This window comes from Tympanuchus pallidicinctus, unplaced genomic scaffold, assembly GCF_026119805.1.
Source record: "Tympanuchus pallidicinctus isolate F22 unplaced genomic scaffold, pur_lepc_1.0 scaffold75, whole genome shotgun sequence".
In the NCBI taxonomy this organism is placed as follows: domain Eukaryota; kingdom Metazoa; phylum Chordata; class Aves; order Galliformes; family Phasianidae; genus Tympanuchus; species Tympanuchus pallidicinctus.
Genome location: NW_026294797.1, coordinates 75,294 through 88,468, shown reverse-complemented (window position 1 = coordinate 88,468; position 13,175 = coordinate 75,294). Strand labels below are relative to the sequence as shown.

The window sequence follows — 13,175 nt, the reverse complement described above, 5'->3', positions numbered from 1 at the left end:
TCTTTCCATCCAAGAGAGGACGATTTCCATCTTTACCTGGACCTCTCACGCCCTCCTGTGTTTTCCTTTAATAATAAAAGCGCACTTATACTCACTCAACGCCTTGACTGCCTGTGGAGTCTTCATTCACGAGGACTGGGATGAATGCGGCACACAGCAAGGCACCTCTGCTGGCAACGCTGAGGCTGCAGGGTGCACGAAGCAGAGCTCTGGGTTATTTCCCATTCTGTCTGGCTTTGGGATGTCTGCAGGTCCCAGTTGGTACGGTAGCAAATAATCTCTAGCATCCTGGATTCTGCTCGTGGTGACCCCAAGCTTCCTGGCGGTGGCTTTGTGATGCCTTTCAGGGCTTTTGGATGCACTGTGATGCCTTGGCTGCTCCCTAGCACCTCTCTCCTCCGGCAGCGTCCATTCCTTGAAGGAATCAGCAGCTGGCTGTTGGTGTTCCTGTTTCAGCCTGGGAAAACCGTCTTCTGTGGCCAAACGCCAACTGCAGTGCAATGCCAGGGAGCCTGCAGAAATGCAAGTCGTAGTGCTGGCAGGTAAGAGTGCAAATCCTGCTTCCAAAGCTCTGCTTTCCAGCAACATAGAATGCATGCTGTCACTGGGCTTGATTGCCCTTCTAGCGTTCCAGCCCATACCTGACACCTTCAGTTCTCCCCTGATCAAGAACCACTTTTGTAATTCAGCCTGGGAGAGTTTGACACCAACCCCTGTTCATTCTTTTATAGGTGATTCGTGCTCTTGTCAACCGAGCAGAGCCAGAGCATGTAGTGATGCTGGGCTGTGTGCTTCCACCAATGGAGAGCTGTTGGGAGGCACAAATGGCTGCGGTTCAGCTGACAGCCTGCCGCATAACAACAGTGATGGAAAGAAGGAGCTGATCCAAGTTGAAGCCCTCATTTCTCCCGGCTGACACAAAACTGGGCAGAGTGGCTGACACAGCAAAAGGCTGTGCTGCCTTCCAGCGAGACCTGGAGAGTTGGGTGGGGAGAAACGGAATGAGAAAGAACAAGGGCAGGTGTGGAGTCTTGCATCTGGGCAAGAGCAACCTGAGTACCAGTATAGGTTGGGGGCTGAGCTCTTGGAGAGCAGCGTAGGAGAAAGGGATCAGGGGATCCTGGTGGGCGGTAGGAGGAGCATGAGCCAGCACTGTGCTCTCGTGGCCAAGAGGGCATCGTGGGGTGTATGAGAAAGAGTAGGGATAGGAGGTGGAGAGGTGCTCTTTCCCCTCTACTCTGCCCTGATGAGTGGAGCATCTCCCTGTGAGGAAAGGCTGAGAAAGCTGGGTCTCTTTAGCTTGGAGGAGACTGAGGGGTGACCTCGTTGATGTTTATAAATGTGTGAATAGTGAGCGTGAGGAGGATGAAGGCAAGCTCTTCTCAGTGACATCCAGTGATAGGACAAGGGGCAATGTGTGCAAGCTGGAGCATAGGGGGTCCCACATAAATAAGAGGAACAACTTCTTCACGGCAAGGGTAACAGAACACTGGGATGGGCTGCCCAAAGAGGTTGTGGGATCTCCTGTGGAGACATTCAGCAGCTACCTGGACATGTTCCTGTGTGCCCTAATCTAGGTGATCCTGCCCCAGCAGGGGGATTGGACGAGGTGATCTTTGGAGGTCCCTTCCAATTCCTGACATTCTGTGATTCTGTGCAAAGTTGGTTCACGGTAGTACTTTTGCTGCTGGGAAATAGGAGCGCTGATCTTTGGGGTAAGTTCAGCAAGGTGGACTCCCCTAAGCTGATACTGACTTCATCCTATAGCGTTGACTTCTGTCGTGATTTATTCCATGCCAGAAGTTCCGGATGCTGTCAGGAGTTATTCAAGCCCATTGGTGTTAATTTGATCCTGGACTGGCTGCTGCTTGACATGCTGTCTGCACAGAGGTAACACATGCATTAATTTGTTTCCTGTCCTCTGCTGTTTTGTCTCTTGTTTTCAGTTAATGCTGAAAACCCACCTACGGCTGTGGTTGGGAAATTGGTTCACTTGCTCGATCGGACCCAGATTTTCAGGAGGAGCTGGAGCTAATGAAACTGTGTGAGGAAGCTGTGACCTTGATCCGATCTAATCAACAGCTTGAAAATGACCTCAATCTCATGGACCTTGACGGAGACCAGCTCAAGACGCCTGGGACAGACGGGCTTAGGCTCTGGTGGCGCAAGAAGCAAAGTTTATTGTTGTTACAGGGTTTTTATATCTTTTAGCTACAGGAGTATACAATACTTAAATCAGATAACATTCATGCAGCTGACAGCAATACATCATTACTTAATTAGCTCTTTGTGGATTATGGTCAGTACAGTGATCAAAAGGTGTTCTTTCCACAGAACACGTTCTGCTCTTGGTCACGGAACGAAGAAGCTGTAGCTTATGCTTGCCAGTTTCACATGGCAGACCTTCCCTTTCAGGAGGGGCTGCATGTTTCACGTGGCAGTATGTTTCACATGGCAGTCCTTCCCTTTCAGGAGGGGCTGCATGTTCCACATGGCAGTCCTTCCCTTTCAGGAGGGGCCGCGTGTTCCCTGTTTGACCCTTTCAGGCCAGCCAGGTCTGTTTTGCTTAACAGTCTTCCTCATTCCACCCTTTTTTATTTTATTAGACCAGAGGTGGTGGTGGTTTATTTTTTGTGTTTTCCATCTCCAATTTTTTAAGATTTATACGCAAATTTTGGAATCTATTTGTTATCATTTTCATCAAGCACGGACAAGCAAGAATTCCTATGATTATTATTATTGCAATGACTGTCAGCCCATAAATTCCTTTTCTAAATGATTTGAAGGACGGAAATGCAGATTTTAGAGCGCTTATAAATGTAGTAGTTTGAGTTGCTACTGAAAGATCTATATGGTGTGATTGTATCATATCGTGAATGTGCTGTCTCAATTCCCTAAGATCTAATGACGTGTTCGCATTATTCCATATGCCTTGAAGATGATCTTGTATTTTGTTCCAAGAGAATTTGGTATTATTGTATTCAACAGGAGTCACACAGATAGCTCGGTATTCTGCATGACATAAGAGAGATTCACGAGTAGCTATAATTTGTAACTGTCTTCCCAGGATGTCTACTGTATCTTTTAAGGAATTGAGACGCAGTTCAATCTTTTCATCCCATGTAGCTTGATTTTGTAATGCTTTAGATACATTAATTGATAATTCATTAACATAAGCTGCTGTCTGAATACTAGTTGTTAAAGAAATAGAAGCTACTGTAGTTACTGCTATGGCAGCAATGAGCGCAGCTATTCCGGCTATTATTAATCCGACCATTCGCTTAGATCTCTCTATTAATTGCAAAGAAGTTTCTTGGAGAATTTCCATTCCCTTATCAGCATACCAATAATGTGTCAAATTTACAGGAAGATAGACGTAATCGGGTTGCTTTACTAACAAGAAGGAACTACTGCTACTATTAAGACAATTAGAGATTACACAATCGGTACAACTCACTATGTTATTCACAATATTTAGTGGTCCGGTTAAAAAGGCATAAGGTTCTGGAACACAAGCTCGCATATAAAATTCAGTTGTATAACTCTCTGCAGTCATTGCCCATTTATTATTTATTTGAATCCAAGTCAAGTTTAATCGTTTTGCTTTGATTTTTTCCATAGCTGCGACTGCTTTCCATAAATTAGAATAGAACGTATGATTGTTTTTTGTCCAAATTCCTGAGACCAAATTAATTGGTCGCCCTTGATTTCCTATCATATTCCAATCACAGATAGTGGAATTAATGCACACTGTTTCGTTAGCTCGACATGCTCTCCATAAAGGTGCAAATTCTGTTTTTGGAGTGATTGTGCTTTGACATAAAGGAAAATTTAAGGGAGGCATTCCAGAACCTCTTGTCCCATTAGCTAAATCTATATAGAGAAAATTCAGAGCCCAATGAATTCCTGTTGAAACATTGGTATCCCAATCATTTTGCACTACCACTTTCTCACACAGGGATTGTGTTTGATTCATCTGAAAACATATAGGCATACCATCAACTTTTCCAGAATAATTAAAACGCGCAGAGAACTCTATTATGTGTCCATCTGAATATTGCCCCATAAACATTGTTTGATTGTTGTAAACCGGAATGTCCACGGGTTCATCCCATGTTACTGGATGAATGATAGGAGGATTGGGTACAAATGCCCAATATGTTTCTGCTTTACAGCCATGATGTAGGATCCAAAAGATACTAAGGATTAGGGCCACGAGTCGTATTCTCACTTGCATCTTTCTTTCCCACGTCTGGGTTAGTATCAGTCTCTGCATCTTCCTCCGCAGTTTTCCCATCTTGGTTTTCGGCATGTCGAATGAGTCGTTCAGGGATCCACCGTGGTGATGGCTCATCTGTAGGGAAGATACAAGCATACCCTCGTCCCCACATTAATACTGGGTCTGGTCCACGTATTTGCCTATCCTGTGGGTCCCGCCAGTATACTAATGGCTTGGGCTTATTGGTAGGATTCCAATGCCTGTCAGCGGCAGACAACCCATCATTATCAACTTGTAAAAAATTAAGAATAAATAAGGCATGATTTAACAGGGAGGTGGGTGTGTCCTTGAATCCCCATATCCCCCCTTTTAATTTATTTAATTGCTGCTTGAGGAGATGATTGCATTTTTCGATGATCCCTTGGCCTTGGGGATTATATGGAATACCAGTTTTGTGATGAATAGAAAATTGCTTACAAAAATTTTGGAAGGTGTCACTAGTATATGCAGGGCCATTGTCAGTTTTGATGGTTTTTGGGATGCCAAGGATAGAAAAACAGTGAAATAGATGGGTACAGACCTGAGATGCACGTTCTCCTGATAATGGGGTGGCCATTACAAAATGTGAATAAGTGTCTATAGTGACATGAACATAAGAGAGTTTACCAAAGGAGGGCACGTGGGTGACATCCATTTGCCATAAGTCATTAGGTTGCAGGCCGCGTGGATTTACACCCAAGTGTGGAACAGGTAATAGGGGTGCACAAGCAGAGCAATTTTTGACTATTTGTCGGGCTTGGTCTCTGGTAAGGTGGCAAAGTTTTCTGAGAGCGCGAGCAGAAGCATGATGTAATTTATGTAATTGCTGAGCTTTCTGCAAATTGGCCATGTAAATCCTGGTGTAATTATCAGCTTGCTTGTTACCATCAGCAAGAGGCCCTGGTAGACCAGTATGGCTTCGTATGTGGCCAATATATACGGGGTGATTTCTTTCGATCAAGAGAGATTGAATCAGGCTTAAATATTGTTGAATAAAAGTGACCTTAGAGTTGATTCGTGGAACAGTCTCAAGTAATTGCAGAGCATTGACTATATACACACTATCAGTAATAATATTCAATGGTTGTGAAAACTGTAGAAGGGCTTGGTATACCGCATAAAGCTCTGCCATTTGTGCTGATACATTTGTTAAATTCCAAGTGTAAGTGTTGTCTGTGGTAACTAATACAGCACGACCATTAGAGGAACCATCAGTAAAAACTGTGAGTGCTGCTGGGAGCGGCTGCCGCTTAACAATTGTTGGGAAAGTGATTGAATGATAAGCTGCAAAGCTGAGAATTTTATCTTTTGGATATTCATTAGTAATCTCCCCTGTATATCCTGCAAAAGCTAAAGCAAAATCATCTAGCACATTAAAAAGCCAGGTAAGTTGATCAGGTTTATATGGAAGAACAATTGTGGCAGGTTCCTTCCCTAAATACATAATACTAAGGTGGCGACCTGTTCGAATTCGCTCAGCAATAAGCATGGGATACGAATGTAACGTGCCAGATTGGGTATGCTTACCATGAATCCAATATAATACACCATCCTGATAGAGAACACCCGTAGGAGCAAGAGGTGTAGGGAGTATTATTAATTTCCATGGATCAGTAAGAGAAGCATAGGTAACTCGAGCTGTCTCAATTGCTTGTTCAACTTTCCGCAAGGCTTCCTTTGCTTGTGGAGTTAACTGACGTGGAGAACTAGGATCTGGATTTCCTTCAAGGGTTTGAAAAAGTGGGCTTAAATCATGAGTGGTTAATTTTAAATACGGCCGCATCCAGTTAATGTCTCCCAACAGTTTTTGAAAATCATTTAATGTGCTCAATTTATTTAGCGAAATTGATATTTTTTGTGGTAGAAAGTGCTTTGGATATAGCTGAAATCCTAAATACTGAAAAGGGTAATCTCTTTGAATTTTTTCTACTGCTATTTTTAAACCATTTTTTGTGAGTTGTATCTGCATGTGACCAAAGGCTTCCTCTAACAAGGAAGAATTTTCTGCTGCTAGCAAAATATCATCCATGTAATGTACGCATACAACTGTAGGATATTGCTGTCTTGTGTCCTTAATGCTGTTATGAACAAATTTCTGACAAAGAGTAGGACTGTTGGCCATGCCCTGTGGCAAAACTTTCCACTGATAGCGATCCATTGGTTTATCAAAATTAATAGACGGTACACTAAAGGCAAACCTAGGACAATCTACGGGATGCAGGCGAATAGTGTAAAAGCAATCTTTTAAATCAATTATAATTTTTAAATATTTAGATGGAATTGTCATAGGATTCGGGAGGCCTGGCTGTAGGGCTCCCATGGGATGCATGGTTTTGTTTACTGCTCGCAAATCTTGCAGTAATCGCCATTTTTCTGACTTTTTTCTGATTACAAAAATAGGAGAATTCCATGGAGAGGTGGATGGTTCAATATGACCTAGGGCTAATTGCTCCTGTACCAATTCCCTAGCTGCCATTAATTTTTCTTTTGTCAGTGGCCACTGATCCACCCATACTGGATCATCAGATTTCCAGATAATTTTATCAGCATGGGGGACAGGAGTATCAGTAGTCACTGCAAGGGAAAACCCAACCCTCTTCTCATGGGGTTTTTCTTAGACTGAATTGGCTCAATTATTCCGTGGGAATCTTTTCCCATTCCCTGCCCTGGATAATAATTCTGCTGACACATCATATTTGTTACTGCGGGGCTAGGACTGTAAAGATAAGCCCCCATTTGAGTTAGCACATCTCGACCCCATAAATTCAAAGGCAGATCTGGTAAAACATACGGTTGAATTGTGCCAGTGTGGCCTTCAGCATCTGACCATGTTAATATTCTAACACTTTGCTTTGGAGTACTCTCAGCACCGATACCTTTTAAATGAGTTACAGAATTAACCAAGGGCCAATCTGATGGCCATTGGTTTTGTGACATAACAGAGACGTCGGCACCAGTGTCTAATAACCCAATAAACTGTAAATTTTCTATTGTAAGTGTTAACTCAGGCCGCTCTTGACCAATTTGATGTACAAAGTACACATCTGTTGAACCAAATCCTGTCGTGCTTTTCTTTTTGTTTAATGTCTGATTTACTGAATTGAAAAAGGGGAGTAATAATATTTGAGCTATTTTGGTTCCTTGTGGAAGGGTAAATATCACAGTTTCAGTTTGTATCATCACTCGGATCTCTCCAAGATAGTCAGGATCTATGAGACCTGGCAGTACTTTTAGCCCTTTCATTGTCAACCCACTACGCCCTAATATCAGACCGCATGTGTTGTTTGGTAACGGCCCATATGTCCCGGTAGGGACTGCTTGCACTCCCATTTCTGGAGTTAATACGAAGTGGGAGGTGGTACAGAGGTCCAATCCGGCGCCGTTGATAGTTGCTCGGGTAAGGTCTGAAACGGATTTGTGTTGCGATTTGTTTCGCTGACTGGAAAAATTCCCCGCTTTGTTTTCTGGGCCCGGGGCTGGCCCATTCTCTCGTTTCCCTGTAACCCAGGGGTATTAACTAATAGATTGCCGTCTTTGTTTCTGCGCGAATGGCATTCATTCGCCCAGTGCTTTCCTCTCTTACATTTAGGACAAATACCTGGATCTTTACTGTTAGGTTGTTTAAAGGGGGCCGATTTGTCTTTACATTCTTTTGCTACATGTCCCATCTTGCCACATGTATAGCAATTACCTGGAGGACCGGGCACTCTTTGCTTATTACCTGATTTCAGGATAGCCATCGTCTGTTCAATTGATTGTCCTTTAAGGGCGGCTGCTAAGGTAACACCCTGCACATACCCTGGCCCGATCTCTGAACAAAGGCGAACATAATCATTAAGGGTCGCTTTCCCTTTCCATGGTCGCAGTGTAGCTTGACAAATAGAATTTGCATTTTCAAAAGCCAATTCTTTAACTAATATAAGAGCAGCATCTGAATCTTCAATAAGTCTAGCTGAAACTTGAAGTAAGCGAGCTACAAATTCCTCATACGGTTCATCAGATCCCTGCCGGATTTTTGTTAGCTCCTCCTTTTTAACTCCTGATTTTGGCAATTTTTTCCAAGAGGAAAGACCGATTTGCCTGATATAATCATATACTTCTGGTCGAAAATTCAATTGATTAGACACATGTGCAAAATCGCCAGCCCCCGCTAATTGTTCATAAGTAATTCCTAACCGCAAGCATTGTGGAGTCTGAGCATATTGACCACACTGATCAGAATATTCAGCCATCCACAGGAGGTATTCGCCTCCGGTAAGAACAGCTTTAGCTAAACTACGCCAATCTGCAGGGGGAAGCACATTAGAAGCCACCGTTTCTAATATTGCCATAGTAAAAGGGGCTGTTGGTCCATATTGTGAACTAGCAGCTTTGAGCTCTTTCAGTTGTTTAAAAGGAATAGGCTCATAATCATTTACTATGTTTCCATTTGTTTGTTGGCTCTGTATCACGGGAAAAACGTGCCCAGAAAAATCATTAATTGTCTCCCCAGCTTTCCTAGCTTCTTTTAATGCTAATTGCATAGGAGATTGTTGCATAAGCAAAGCATCTACTCCAGGCGGGGGAGGCATTCGCCCTGCTCGAAAGGCAGGCACAGCAAGGGGATGTGATCGAGCCTGATCGACTGTCTGTTGTGTCTGCACAGTGGCATTAGCAACCTGTAACGCTGGGAATACAGCCGCTAAGTCCTTATGGTGATATTCAGCAGCCTCTTTTTCTAATTCTCCCCAGTCATCAGGGGGTAAAATATCCTTTGTCATGTTAGTGCCAGGAGGTTTACAAGGTGGCAAGTCGTTTGCTAATTTACAAATCAAAGGTTGCTCATATTGGGGAGGGGAGGGTGGGGGTGCCGATGGCATGGACGAAGGGATGTGATCGAGAGATTTTGATCGCGGCAAGGCAGGATATAACTTTTCTGTTGGGCGAGTGGTCCGCTGCCACTTCTCATCCCCAGTGTCTCCTCTGAGACATTCTTTTATTAGAGTCCAAAGTGTAAAGGTATCAATAGGTATCTTCTCAGGACCATGCACAGCATAATAGCCCTGGAGTCTTTCACCTACTTTGTTCCAAGTTTCAATATTAATAGTTCCATCCCTGGGAAACCAGGGGCATACTTCCTCTATAAAATCTAAAAAACGACTAATCTGACCCCGAGTCACTTTTACTCCTCGGGCAACTAATAATGATTTCAGCATTGCAGAAAAAATGCCTCGTTCAGTACTTGCAGCTTGTCCCATTTTATTTAACAATCTGTCCAATTCCCTAGTCCTTACCTCCCTATTTCAACTTACCAACCGCGGCTCGTGGGAGGAAGCGACGCCTTTGTCATTGGAGTCCGAGTATCCCGGGTTTCGGCACCAGATGACGGAGACCAGCTCAAGACGCCTGGGACAGACGGGCTTAAGGCTCTGGTGGCGCAAGAAGCAAAGTTTATTGTTGTTACAGGGTTTTTATGTCTTTTAGCTACAGGAGTATACAATACTTAAATCAGATAACATTCATGCAGCTGACAGCAATACATCATTACTTAATTAGCTCTTTGTGGATTATGGTCAGTACAGTGATCAAAAGGTGTTCTTTCCACAGAACACGTTCTGCTCTTGGTCACGGAACGAAGAAGCTGTAGCTTATGCTTGCCAGTTTCACATGGCAGTCCTTCCCTTTCAGGAGGGGCTGCATGTTTCACGTGGCAGTATGTTTCACATGGCAGTCCTTCCCTTTCAGGAGGGGCTGCATGTTCCACATGGCAGTCCTTCCCTTTCAGGAGGGGCCGCGTGTTCCCTGTTTGACCCTTTCAGGCCAGCCAGGTCTGTTTTGCTTAACAGTCTTCCTCACATCCCAGCATATCCCAGAACCATTCCACACCTTCCAAGCACCAGCCCAGAACATCCCAGCACATCAAAGCAAAGCACATCCCAGCATCATCCCACACCATCCCTGCGCAACCCAGCACCATCCCAGCACATCCCAGCCCACACCCAGCACGTCCCAGCACATTCCAGGACATCCCAGCACAAGACCACCGCATCCCAGCACATCCCAGCACATTCGAGCCCCATCCCAGCACATCCCACCACATCCCAACACGTCCCAGCACCATCCCAGCACAACCTAGACATCCCATACTATTCCACACGATCCCAGCACCTTCCCAGCACCATTCCTGCACCTCCCAGCCGCATCACACATCCTCCACACCATCACAGAACAAACCAGCACCATCCCAGCTGCATCCCACACCATCCCAGTACATTGCAGCACCATCCCACAACAACCCAGCACGTCCCAGCCCCATCCCAGCACAACCTAGACATCTCATACTATTCCACACAATTCCAGCACCTTCCCAGCACCATTCCAGCACATCCCAGTCCCATCACACATCCTCTACACCATCACAGAACAATCCAGCACCATCCCAACTGCATCCCACACCATCCCAGTACATTGCAGCACCATCCCACAACAACCCAGCACGTCCCACACAATTCCGGCACATTCCAGCACCATCCCAGAACATCCCAGCCCTGTACTAGCATCATCCCAGGAAAACCCAGCACCAGCCCACCGCATCCCAGCATATCCTAGAACCATCCCACACCTTCCCAGCACCATCCCAGCAGATTCCAGCACATCCCAGCACAACCCAGCACCATCCCAGCACATGCCAGCCCACAGCCAGCACACCCCAGCACGTCCCAGAACATTCCAGGACATCCCAGCACAAGACCACTGCATCCCACCATATCCCAGAACCATCCCACACCTTCGCAGCACCATCCCAGCACATCCCAGCACATTCGAGCTCCATCCCAGTACATCCCACCACATCCCAACACGTCCCAGCAACATCCCACCACATCCTAGCCACATCCCAGCTCATCCCAGCACAACCAAAACATCCCATGCTATTCCACACAATCCCAGCACCATTCCAGCACCATTCCAGCACCTCCCAGCCGCATCACACATCCTCCACACCATCACAGAACAAACCAAAACCATCCCAGCTGCATCCCACAACATTGCAGCACCGTCCCACAACAACCCAGCACGTCCCAGCCCCATCCCAGCACAACCCAGCACGTCCCACACAATTCCATACCATCCCAGCACGTCCCAGCACGTCCCAGCCACATACCAGCACCATCCCAGGACATACCAGCGCAAGCTCACCACATCCCAGCATATCCTAGAACCATCCCACACCTTCCCAGCACCATCCCAGCACATCCCAGCACCATCCCAGCATCGCCCCAGCACCATTCTAGCAGCATTCCAGCACCATTCCAGCACATTCCAGAACAGCCCACACCATCCAGCACATCCCAGCCACTGCCCAGCCCAAGCCCTCCACTCCCCACCATCATCCCAGCATCATCCCAGCACATCGCAACACATCCCAGCCCATCGCAGAACCATCCCACACTTTCCCTGAACATCCCATCACAATCCCATCACAACCCCACACCATCCCAGCCCCAGCCCAGCACATCCCAGCACATCCCAGCAGCATCCCAGCACATCACAGTGTGTTCCATGCATATCCAAGCACATTCCAGCCCCAACCCAGAACTTCCCAGTACATCCCAGCACATCCCAGTACATCTGAGCAACACCCCAGCAAAATCACATCACAACCCCACATCATCCCAGCACCATTGCAGAACCATCCAAGCACCATCCCAGCACATGCCAGCAACAGCCCAGCATCATCCCAGCATCATCCCACACCATCCCATCAAGTTCCCACACCATCCCAGCACAACCAGCACCATCCCAGCACGTTCCAGCACCATCCCAGCACAACCCAGCAAGTCCCACACCATCCCAGCACCTTCCCAGCACCAGCCCATAATATCTCTGCTCCATACGAGCACCATCCCAGGACATCCCAACACCAGCCAACCACATCCCAGCATATTCCTGAACCATCCCACACCTTCCCAGCACCATCCCAGAACATCCCAGCAGACGCCAGCATGTCCCAGCACATCCCAGCAAATCCCACCATCATCCCAGCACATCCCTGCACAGCCCAGCACCATCCCAGCATGGTCCAGCACATCCCAACCACAGCCCAGCTCATCACAGCACATCTGAGCACCATCCCAGCACAATCCTGACATCCCATACTATTCCACACAATTCCAGCACTATCCCAGCACCATTCCAGCACATCCCAGCCCCATCACACATCCTCCACACCATCACAGCACAAACTAGCACCATCCCAACTGCATCCCACACCATCCCAGCACACACCAGCACCATCCCATAACATCCCAGCATGTCCAAGCACCGTCCCACATCATCCCAGCACCATCCCACAACACCCCAGCATGTTCAAGGATGATCCCAGCACATCCCAGCACATCTCATCCCAGCCGCTGCATCCCAGAACATCCCAGCACATCCCAGTACAACCCAGCACAATCCCAGCTGCATCCCACAACATCCCAGCTGGTCCCAGCTCCATCCTGGCACAACCCAGCACGTCCCACACAGTTCCACACCATCCCACCACCTGCCCATCACCTTCCCAGCACATTCACAGCACCAGCGCACAACATCCCAGCCGCATACCAGCACCATCCCAGGACATCCCAGCACCAGCCCACCACATCCCAGCATATCCCAGAACCATTCCACACCTTCCAAGCACCATCCCAGAACATCCCAGCACATCAAAGCAAAGCACATCCCAGCATCATCCCACACCATCCCTGCACAACCCAGCACCATCCCACAACATCCCAGCACATCCCAGCACTTCATAGCCCCATGCCAGCACATGTCAGCACCTTCCCAGCACATCCCAGCCCCTTACCAGCACCATCCATGGACATCCCAGCACCATTCCAGGACATCATAGCACATCCCAGAACCATTCCACACCTTGCCAGCACCATCCCAG

At 46.8% G+C, this 13,175-nt stretch overlaps 1 long non-coding RNA gene across 1 annotated transcript; it reads left to right on the top strand.

Annotated features, from left to right (window-relative positions):
- The first annotated feature begins 842 nt into the window (after nucleotides 1-842).
- LOC128072942 (uncharacterized) lies at nucleotides 843-2,105 on the top strand. The gene is made up of 3 exons (XR_008202532.1): nucleotides 843-1,021; nucleotides 1,578-1,715; nucleotides 1,947-2,105. It is a non-coding gene; the product is annotated as an uncharacterized LOC128072942 (long non-coding RNA).
- The last annotated feature ends 11,070 nt before the right edge of the window (nucleotides 2,106-13,175 follow it).